This window comes from Nicotiana tomentosiformis, chromosome 3, assembly GCF_000390325.3.
Source record: "Nicotiana tomentosiformis chromosome 3, ASM39032v3, whole genome shotgun sequence".
Classification (NCBI taxonomy): Eukaryota; Viridiplantae; Streptophyta; class Magnoliopsida; order Solanales; family Solanaceae; genus Nicotiana; species Nicotiana tomentosiformis.
In genome coordinates this window covers 146415331-146427610 of record NC_090814.1, presented here as the reverse complement: position 1 = coordinate 146427610, position 12280 = coordinate 146415331, and positions in this window count along the sequence as shown.

Sequence of the window (12280 nt, the reverse complement as noted above, 5' to 3'; positions counted from 1 at the left end):
TTTTAAAGTTCATAAAGCTTGAATTGAGTTGCGATCCATTATTTCGATGTTATTTGATGTGATTTGAAGGCTCGACTAAGTTCGTAATGTGTTTTGGAACGTGTTGGCATAATTGGTTGAGGTTCCGAGGGCCTCGGGTGTGTCTCGAATTGAGTTCGAACGGATATTGTACTTTGAGGAATTGCTGGTTTCTGGGCATCTGGTTTCCTCTTCCGCGATCGCAAAAGGTTAAGTGGACTAGTAGGATTTTTAATCTACGCAATCACGTATAATGGTTCGCATTCGCGGAGGGTCGAGCTGGAGGTTATTCGCGTTCGCGGAGGGGCTATAGCGAATGCGCTCTGTTAATGGGGCTGACCCGTTTGGTGAAGGTTGTTCTATGCAATCACATAAAGGTGTTCGCGATCGCGAAAGTGGAAGGGATGAGTAATGCGATCGCGTTCTGGGCATCGCGTTCGTGAAAGGGTATCTTTTAGGCAGCTGTTGATTGGCTTTCGCGATCGCGAGTGGATTTCCGCGATCGCGAAGGGGAAAGACCTAGGCAGTGTTCTTTTAAAATAGAAGTTTTGGCTCATTTGCACTTCATTTCCTCCATGTGAGCCGGTATTGGAGCGATTTTTGGAGCTCCATCTTCATCCTCTATATAAAGGCAAGTGATTTCCACCTATTTCAAGCTAAATACAAGGTTTATATACGAATTTAGATATGAAAACTAGTAGAAATTTGAGATTTAAAAGAAAGACCTAAAACTTGGTATTTTGGATTTTTTCCACAAAATTTGGGCATGGAATTGGGAATAAATCCTATATTTGAGTTCATAAGGCTATGGGTAATAATTATCTTCGAAAATTTTTGGAATCCGGGCACGTAGGGCCGAGGGTGATTTTATCGACTTTTCGAACGGAGTTGGAAATTATTGTAAATAGGATTATAATGAATATTAGAGTATATATTTATGGATTTGCTTACTTATTGACTAGTTTTAGAGCGTTGGGCGTCGAGTTTAGTTGATTGAATGGCCTGGGAGCCAGTTATGAAACTTCGGAGCAAGGTAAGTCTCCTTTCTAACCATGTAAGAGGGAATTAACCCCATAGGTTAATTGAATTAATGTTTGTACCTAATTGTGGGGGCTACGTACGTACGAGGTGATGAGAGTCCACACGCAGCTACTATTATGCTATTGTCCGGATAGTTTAGGACCCCTATCATGCTATACTTGGAATGTTTGTGCCCTCACTTGCTAATATAATCACTTAGTCATGATAGAAATTGATAAAAGAAATGTATAAGGTTAAATTCAATTACTTGAAGGTTTGTATGAGATACTTGACTGTAAATGAGAAACTTGTATTTTCTTGAAAAAAATTGTTATTTGTGGATCGGGCCGAGCGCCTCGGTAGTAAATAGATGCATCTATGGTTCGCGCCATTTGACCCTCTGGTGGTGCACAATTTAAATATTTATTGGATCGGGCCGTACGACATCGGCATGATTTGCGCATGACTTAATTGATTGATTTGGAATTATTGATAATTGATATGGCATCATTGGCCGGAGATATAAATTGTTAAAAAGATGAAAATAAATTTGGAAATCCCTTATTAACAAGAGAATTATTTCCCTGCCTCATGTTATTGTGTTTACTGTAGCCTCATAAAATCCATAATTCATCATATCATTGGTATATTAATTATAGCCCATAGTAAGTGTCCGAGTCGACCCTTCGTCACTACTTTTTCGACGTTAGGCGGGATACTTACTGGATACGCGTTGATTTACGTACTCACACTACACCTGTTGAACATTTTGTGCAGGTACACACATGTTTAGCGGCCTTGTGGGCGTAGAGGCGTGATTATGGCGGGGACTTAGGTGAGCTGCATTCTATACGACGCTCCACAACCAACAGAATCTCCTTCAGAGTATTTGTATTTTTCTTCTGTCCAAAGTTGTATTCCGGACAATTATTGTATTTTATTTTGTTCCCTAGTGAATGCTCATACTTTTGTGATACCGGATTTTGGGATGATTATGGGATTATTCAGTATTGAAATTTGCGAAAAACCTTATTATTTACTCTGCAAAGTTCATCATTTATTATTTAATTGAAGGAAATTTATGATTTCAGAAATATTAAAATGAGAATTTACTAATTATTGGTGTTGGCTTGCCTGACAGTGGTGTCCGGTGCCATCACGACCTTTCAGGAATTTTGGGTCGTGATATTATACCACCGCATGCGTATCAATATCACAATTTGCACCTCAAGTGCCCAAATAATTCAATTTGCCAAAATAATCAACATCAACAATATGTTTCACAACAGGGAGCTCACGGCTCAATCACAATGAATACAAAATCTCACAAAATATTCGGGAATAAATAACTCAACAAAAATAATATTTTAAATTTTTAAATACGTTGCCTCCGTTCCAAATTTAAAATATCAAATACTCCATATTAATAATATTTAAATTAAAGAAATTTCACCTTCAAATAATGCAAGGAATAAAAGAAATCAAGTTTCAGCTAAACAGGTAAAAACAATTAGCAGGAGAAAATTTAAAGTATATAAATTAGATTAGTGATAGAGAATATAACAAGATTTAATAATTTAATTAATATGCAACAATGATCTACACAATTTTAAAAAATATATAATGTTTCATATTTAGCCCGTGTACACACTCGTCACCTCGTGTACACGACTTTCATCACATTACAATTATCATATCAATATCAATCCTAGGGAAAATTTCCCCCACACAAGGTTAGACAGGTCACTTACCTCGAATCAAGCTCAATCAATCGGTAAGAATGCCTTTTCCACGAATATCCGGCTCTGAATTGCTCGAATCTAGCCAAAATAATTTGATACAGTCAACAAAAAATTATAGGAATCAATTTCATAAGAAAATACTACAGTTTTCAATAAAATCCGAAATTACCTCAAAAATTGCCTGTGGGTCCCACGTCTTGGAATCCAAAAAACTCTCAAAATCCGATAGTTCATTCAATTACGAGTCCAACCATACCAGTTTCACTCAAATCTGACTCTGAATCGACACCGAAATCTCAAAAATTCATTTCTATGAGATTTCTAAAATTTTCTCAAATTTCCATCTCAATACACTAATTAAATGGTGAAAACAATGATATATTCATGTATATTGACCAAATCCGAGTTAGAATCACTTACCTAAATATTTTTTCTTGAAAATCTATCAAAACTCGTCTCTCCTCAAGCTCCAATTCGTCAAAAATGGCACAGGGGACGAAATTCCCTGTTTTATAATTATGTCCAGGCAGCCCTCGAACCTGCCTCGATCTTGGCCCTCGATCAAGGTTTCGATCATGGCCCTCAATCATGGCCCTCGATCCCGAGCCTCGATCCTGACCTTTGATCCTGGGCATCGATCATGGCCCTCGATCCTGGCTTCGATCCTGACCCTCGATCCTGGCCTTCGACCCTGGGCTCGACTTATGGGCTTCGATCCTGGGTTCGATTTTTTGGGCTTCGATTTCTGCATTTCCAGTAGAAGAAATTGCAGCAGCTATTTAAGTCCAACTTTTGATCCGTTAACCATCCGAATCTCACCCGAGGCCCTTGGGACTTCAACCAAATACACCAACAAGTCCTAAAACATCATACGAACTTAGTTGAAACTTCCAATCACATCAAACAACATAAAAACCACGAATCATACCCCAATTCAAGCTTAATGAAACTTAGAAACTCTAACTTTTACATTCGATGCCGAAACCTATTAAATCAAGTCTGATTGACCTTATATTTTGCACACAAGTCATAAAGGACATAACGGAGCTATGAAAATTTTTGAAACTTGATTCCGACCCTGATATCAAAAAGTCAACTCCCCGGTCAAACTTCCAAACTTAAATTCTTATTTTAGCTATTTCAAGCCTAATTTAACTACAAACTTCCAAATAAAATTTCAAACATGCTCCTAAGTCCAAAATTACCATACGGAGCTATTGAAATCATCAAAATTCTATTCCGGGATCGTTTGCACATAGGTCGACATCCAGCCAACCGTTTCAACTTAAGTTTTAAACTTTGGAACTAAGTGTTCCAATTCACTCTAAAATCTCTATGGACCCGAATCGACTACCCCGACAAGTTACATAATAGTTATAAAGCACAGAATGAGCAGTAAATAAGGGAACATGGCTACAACTTTTAAAACGACTGGCCGGGTCGTTACAAATTCACTCCTCGATTCGGACTTATGAGTTTCAAACTTTTCACATTACTAAACCCGTGCCAAAACGGATTAAATAAATCCGGAATGATTTCAAATTTATCGCACAAGTCATAAATGACATAACACGGCTATTCCAACTCTCAGAATCTCAACCCAAGTTTGATATCGATAAGGTCAAATTCACAGTCAAACTTTGGAAATCTTTAGCCTTTAGATTTTTAGTTTCCGTTAAATGGCGATAATTCGAGGTAGGGACCTCCGAATTCGATTCCGGACATACGCTCAAGTCTCAAATCACGATACGGACCTACCAGAACTGTCAAAATACTGATCCGGGCCCGTTTGCTTAAAACGTTGACCGAAGTCAACTCAAATGAGTTTTGAAGCTCCATTTCACATTTTAATCAATGTTTTTCACATAAAAACTTTCTGGAAAAATTTACGGGTTGCATCCGCAAGTCGAGGAATGATAAATAGTGCTTTTTGAGGTCTTAGAATACAAAAATAAATGTTTAAATTAAAGATGACATTTTGGGTCATCACATACATGCAATAGCTATATGCTAAATGGATTTATTGATAGTAGAACAAACTACGAAAATTCTATTAATATTTTCTTAAAAAAGAATCGCTTGAGTCGGCAACAGACATTATCAATCTCAAAATAATCATGAGCTCTTAAGCATGATTTTTGTACAATTTTCTTTAAGTTTGTGTCTTTTTCTTCTACAATTGACTTGCAGTTGGATTATTATTGTTCAGAAAGAAATAATTTTTAAATTTATAAATTCTTTTGAAAATAATTTTACTAGACTTACATAACTTATTTTGGTAGGGTAAATTCCTAAATATTAGAAATTTATATATAGTTCAAATAAGAAAAGATATAATAGTCAAAACTTTAGTTAGTTTTAATATCCTAAATATTAGAAAATACTAATCAAATGATAATTTTATCCGATATGACATTTATTTTTAAATAATAAAAAGGTCAATCAATTTAGTTTTGAAATTTCATGCTTTTATAATAATATAGATTGACTAAAGAAGACAAAATTTTAAAAAGAGAGTAGAATTTGCCTATATATTTAGTAGTTTTTAGTATTAGTCCTACATGAATTTACCACATAATCAGAGTATTAATGTAATTTATAGAAAATATTAAGTGTAAGTAAAATTGTTCTTCAAAAAAGTTATTCATAAATGTTAAAAAATATTGCTATATAGAACAACTGCAAAAAGACGTATTCAATTTTTGTACTAACGTCTCAAATAGTTGACTTTTTAATGATTTAGTTAGTATAAAATTGTAATTGGTTCTAAAATCCTAAATTTTAGGTACATAATTTAAATAAGGAAAGATTTAATAACCAAATTTTAATGAATTTTTAAGTTCTAAATATAAAAAAATAATTAAATAACTATTTTGTCTAGTATAAAATCTATTTTTAAAGGATAAAAAAAGCGATCGTTATGCCTCATTTTTTAAACGTCGTTCTTGCTTATATAATAAATCTAGTGAACTGGTTAGAGAGTGCGATGTTGATATAGGTATAATTCTTTTCTCCCCGGCGAATAAGCCTTATTCATTGTTATATAGGGTTATTTATTATTAACCCTAGATATAATAAGCAAAATTTTAATATTTTTTTTGTAACTTTTTGTAATATTAACTACTTTGAAATTAACCTAAAATTTTATTTATTAAATTCTTCTTTATTTGAATAATGTAGGAAGTCCTAATATTTAAAAGTTTCCAACGCATTTTGGACGTGACTCTTTAAGTATGTAATGCTATATAAAACCATATTTTACACCTATTAATTGGCATGTAAACTAATTTTATTTGGTGCCAAAAATTCGAACATGGATTTTGTTTATTTACTAAATTTAGAGTAACTAGCCATCATTAATTTCTTTTAATCCTGTATAGTATGTTATAAATCTAGATTGCTGTAATAAACAATTAAACAATTAAACTTTCTGAAATATATAAACAAAACAGAAAGTTAGTAATACTTGTTTAACGAAATAAATTCTGGAAAAACAGTATAGGAATAAATCGAGCCCACTGAATATACAGTGTGTCCTTAAGAAAATTATTCCCCTCAAGTACCCGAGGTGTTGGAATATATCTTCCTAGGATAGAACGATTTAACTCACCAGAGTGTTGGTACCAAAAACGCCGGTGAACAGCGAGCCACTCGAAGGTTGTAAAACACACTGGAATTTTTGTGCAGAAGAAGAAGATCAGAAAATTTAGTAAGGAAAGATTCTGGGATTCAAAGTATATTTATAAAGTTACTGGCATTGTTTCTGAAAAGGTTTGCAACCTTTCAGAAACAGCCATGGCTGTTGGAATAGGTTGTTTGAAATATTGCGGGAAAACGGATTTAAAATAATTCGTAAAAGAAAACGGGCCTGACCCGACCGGATCGCGGGTCATGGGTTATTTCAGATTGAATTTTTCGTTAATTATTTAATTAATTAATTAAATAATTGAAAGAAATTTTGTCCAAAAAAATTAATTAATCAATCGATCTTTGATCAAATCCGAATCCGAATCCGAATCTGAATGAAGCCGAGCCAAGCGAGCGATGACGACGACGGCGCGAGGCTTGCCTTCTTCTTAACTCTTTAAGAGCTAGAAGAAGAGCAATTATATATATACCCATCAAAAGCCTTTTCTTCCTCCAATATGGGACAATGTCCCTTTGCCAAGGAGGGACACTCAAATATTTTATTTTTTCTCCATTTCTCATTCACCCTCTTTAAGCTACACAAGCTTAAAATCCCAACAATCCCCCACATGAATGGGGAATGGCTATAAAATAAAGGAATGCACGGACGTGTGTGTGTTTTACATGCAAGAATTAATTGCATCTGGATAAATAGGTTTCCTTTGAACTTTCCGTAGTGAACTTATATCGGATATACTCGGTCAATCGGTAGATTTGATATCTTTGAACCGTTGAGCTTTGTTGTATACCTAGACAACATAAGTCACACAATCAATCCTTAACCATCTATGGTTCTCACGGTTGTGTTCGTTTCAGCCATGAACACCGCCTGGTTTCATGAGTGGTTAGAGAATGGGCCTTTACTTTCATTCCCCTTGAAGCGGATTACAGTTCACACTCACATAGGTGATATCTAAACGTGTAATCCTATAGACACACTATCGGGTCATATCCTGCCAGACTTAGCAAATCATTAAAAAACCTTTAAGCTTTGTTGACTCATCAAAAAGCCTTAATGCTTTACCTCGATTTCTAAACATTGTCTTCATCACGAGAATGGGTTGAGTTATTTGACAATGTTGAACCGTCATTCATAACTTTGTTTGATCTCTTTGAACCTAGCTCGTGGGATCTCCAGTTTGCTAGGTAGAGTTACCGCTATGATGACTTGTCCTAGACCTTAACCCCATTCCCTTTGATGATCTTTCAACTACCTCTCTAGATAGGCCTTTTGTAAGTGGATCCGACACATTATCTCTTGACTTTACGTAGTCAATTATGATAACACCACTAGAGAGTAGTTGTCTAACGGTATTGTATCTCCGTCGTATATGATGAGATTTTCCGTTATACATAACGCTCCCTGCCCTGCCTATTGCCGCTTGACTATCACAATGTATACAAATAGGTGCCAAAGGTTTGGGCCAAAATAGAATATCTTCCAAGAAATTTCGGAGCCATTCAGCTTTTTCACCGGCCTTATCTAAAGCTATGAACTCAGATTCTATTGTAGAACGGGCGATGCATGTTTGTTTGAATGATTTCCAAGACACTGCTCCACCCCTAATTGTGAAAACATATCCACTCGTGGTTTAAATTCAGATGATCCAGTGATCCAATTTGCATCACTATATCCCTCGATCACGGAGGGATATTTGTTATAATGCAAAGCGTAATTTTGGGTATGTTTGAGATACCCCAAAACACATTTCATTGCCATCCAATGTATGTGATTGGGATTACTTGTAAACTGACTCAGTTTAATAATAGCACATGCTATATCTGGAAAATTCATGATATACATCAAACTTTTCAATACTCTTGCATAGTCCAGTTGTGAGTCACTTTCACCTTCATTCTTTTGAAGTGCATAACTCACGTCAATTGGAGTCTTGGCAATTTTGAAATCCAAATACTTGAACTTGTCAAGTACCTTTTCAATGTAGTGAGACTCTGATAATGCTAGACCTTGTGGAGTCTTGTGAATTCTGATTCCTAAGATCACATTAGCAACTCCTAAGTCTTTCATATCGAATTTGCTAGACAACATGCGTTTAGTAGCATTTATATCTGCCATGTTTTTGCTCATTATCATCATGTCATCAACATATAAACAAACAATGACTTCATGACCTGGAGTGTTTTTAATGTAAACACATTTGTCGCACTCGTTGATTTTAAACCCACTTGCCAATATTGTCTGGTCAAATTTGGCATGCCATTGTTTGGGTGCTTTTTTAAGTCCATAAAGAGACACAAGTTTGCACACTTTTCTTTCTTTACCAGGAACCCTCAGGTTGTTCCATGTAAATCTCTTCCTCTAATTATCCATTTAAGAAAGTTGTTTTAACATCCATTTGATGGATTTCAAGACCATACACGGCTGCTAGTGCCACTAACACCCTAATAGATGTTATCCTCGTTACTGGCGAGTAAGTGTCAAAGTAATCAAGGCCTTCCTTTTGTCTATAACCTTTGACAATAAGTCTTGCCTTATATTTGTCAATAGTGCCATCATCTTTCACTTTCCGTTTAAAGATCCATTTCGAACCTAAAGGCTTATTTCCCCGAGGAAGATCTACCAATTCCCATGTATGCTTATTCAAAATTGATTGAATCTCACTATTGACTGCCTCTTTCCAAAACACTGAATCAGAAGATGATATAGCTTTTTTAAAAGTTTGAGGCTCATTTTCAAGCAAGAATGTCACAAAATCTGGTCCAAAGGTCTTTGATGTTTGCTACGCCTTGGATTTTCTATACTTGGAGTATTTTCCTTTGGTTCTTCCCGAGGCCGTTTAGTATTTTCACTTAACGACTCATATTCAGTTTTATACTGATAGATGCTTTCAAAGAATTCAGCATTATCTGATTCCATTACCGTATTAACGTGAATTTTGGGATTATCGGATTTATGAACCAAAAACCGACATGCTTTACTATTTGTAGAATATCCAATGAAAACACAATCAACAGTTTTTGGTCCGATTTTAACCCTTTTAGGTAAAGGAACTTGTACATTTGCTATACACCCCCACACTTTGAAATATTTCAAGTTGGGTTTTCTTCCTTTCCATTTTTCATATGGAATAGATTGCGTTTTGCTGTGGGGTACTCTGTTGAGTATTCGGTTAGCTGTAAGGATAGCTTCGCCCTACAAACTCTGCGGTAATCCGGAACTTATTAATAAAGAATTCATCATTTCCTTTAATATCCGATTTTTCTTTTCCGCAATTCCATTCGATTGAGGTGTGTAAGGTGCAGTAGTTTGATGGATAATTCCATATTCCGAACATATTTCTGCAAACGGAGATTCATATTCTCCAACCCTTCTAATCATTTTGATCTTTTTATTCAATTGATTCTCCACTTCATTCTTGTATTGCTTAAATGCTTCAATTGCTTCATCCTTACTATTAAGCAAATAAACATAACAATATCGAGTGCAATCGTCAATAAAAGTAATAAAATACTTTTTCCCACCTCGAGATGGTGTCGACATCATATCACAAATGTCAGTATGAATTAGGTCTAAAGGATTTGAATTCCTTTCAATGGACTTATAAGGATGTTTTACAAACTTAGACTCAACACATATTTGACATTTTGATTTATTACACTCGAATTTAGGCAATACTTCTAAATTAATTAACTTTCGCAAGGTTTTGTAATTGACATGTCCTAAACGAATATGCCATAAATCATTTGACTCCAATAAATAAGAAGAAGCTGAAATTTTATTCATACTGTCAACAACCATTACATTTAGTTTGATGAGACCCTCTGTGAGGTAGCCCTTTCCAACATACATTTCATTCTTGCTTACAACAACTTTATCAGAAACAAATACACATTTGAATCTATTCTTAACAAGTAAAGAAGTAGAAACTAAATTCTTCCTAATAGTAGGAACATGAAGAACATTGTTGAGCGTTAACACCTTGCCGGAAGTCATCTTCAGGAATATCTTCCCATAACCTTCAATCTTGGTTGTTGCAGTATTTCCCATGGAAAGCCCTTCTTCGGGACCAACAGTAGAGTAAGTCGCAAATGCTTCCTTGACGGCACAAACATGTCGAGTGGCTCCAGAGTCAATCCACCACTCCTTTGGATTTCTAACTAGGTTGCATTCCGAAAGCATTGCACACAGATCATCAATGTCATCATTCTTCTCCACTATGTTGGCATGTCCCTTATACTTTTTCGGGAGATAACAATCAGGGGCTTTGTGACCGATTTTTCCACAATTGTAGCAGTTGTCCTTGAATTTCTTTTTGTTCTGCTCCTTAGTCTGTCCAGAAGACCTCTTTCTCTTCTTACTTTTTGGAGCATTCTCCTCAATGATATTAGCTGCCATGATCGTTGAATTTCCACGAGACTTCTTCTCGGCTGTTTTGTTGTCTTCCTAAATCTTGAGACGAATCACAAGATCTTCCAACTTCATTTCTTTGCGCTTGTGCTTAAGATAGTTCTTGAAATCTCTCCACAAAGGAGGCAATTTTTCAATCATTGCAGCCACTTGAAATGCTTTACTCACGACCATACCTTCAGCAATAAGGTCATGAAAAATAAGTTGAAGCTCCTGAACTTGGGTTCCAACAGTTTTGTTGTCTATCATTTTATAGTCTAGAAACTTGGCAACCACGAACTTCTTCAAGCATGCATCTTCAGTCTTGTACTTCTTCTCAAGTGTGTCCCATAATTATTTCAAAGTATTCATAGTACTGTAGACATTGTACAAGTCATCCTTTAAGGCGCTTAAGATATAGCCTTTGCAAAGAAAATCTGCCTGCTTCCACGCCTCAACAATCATAAGAAGAACACCCTTTGCTTCCATCCTTTGAAGTTGGCTCCGAAAATTTTCTCCGGTTTCTCTGCCGGTGAAACAGCAGTCCGGCTTGACGAGGCTATCTTCGTTGCCGCAACAATAGCAGAAGAATTTCTGTTATCAATTACCTTCTCTGTCTGAACAAAGTAAAAAGACATATTATAGTCTATACTCTTTCATTTGTTTTTCTGCTAGAAATTACTACTGCAGTAAAAAAAGTAGACATGCTTTCTTTCATTTCTTTTCTTTTTCTTTTTCATGTTGCTTATAGATTGTCATATTGTGTAAAATGTTTATGTTTTAAAGTTGAAATTAAATTAAAAGTAGGAGTCTCTAATTTTTTTTCACACTGTAAAAACTATTTATGTTTTATTATAGAAATTAAGAGTAGAAGTCTAATTTTCTTTCACGTTGTAATAAAGATGATAATGTTCCGATCCATGTATTATCGTAATGTAACGACCCAACCGGTTGTTTTGAGCATTCACACTCCTTTCAACTATTTAAATACTTGAATAATTTCCTACGAGGTATTATGACTTGTGTAAATTGTCGGTTTTAACTTTTAAGGTATTTCAGAGTTAGCTTGGAAGAATTAATTTTCATGTTAGAAATTTAGTTGAAAAGGTTGACCGGATGTTGACGTATGTGTAGTGACCCGAAGAATTTTTTCTACGAAAATTAAGGTTGTGTGGTGTCGAGGTAGATCAATTAGTACAAAGGTTGTAGAAAAAGCTCGTCGCGGCTCGGACTTTTTGGGTTGAACAATGCACCGGGAAGTAAAAAAAAAATTTTGGCGGAAAAACATATTTCTACGGTCCATTATACGACCGCATAGTCACTCCGCGGGCCGCATAATGGACGCAGAAGTGAGGCAGAAGAGGGCCAGTTTGGATGAAATTTGCGGTTGACTATGCGACCGCATAACTGTTCTACGGTCACTATGCGACCGCAGAACAGGTATGCGGGTCGCATAGTGACCACA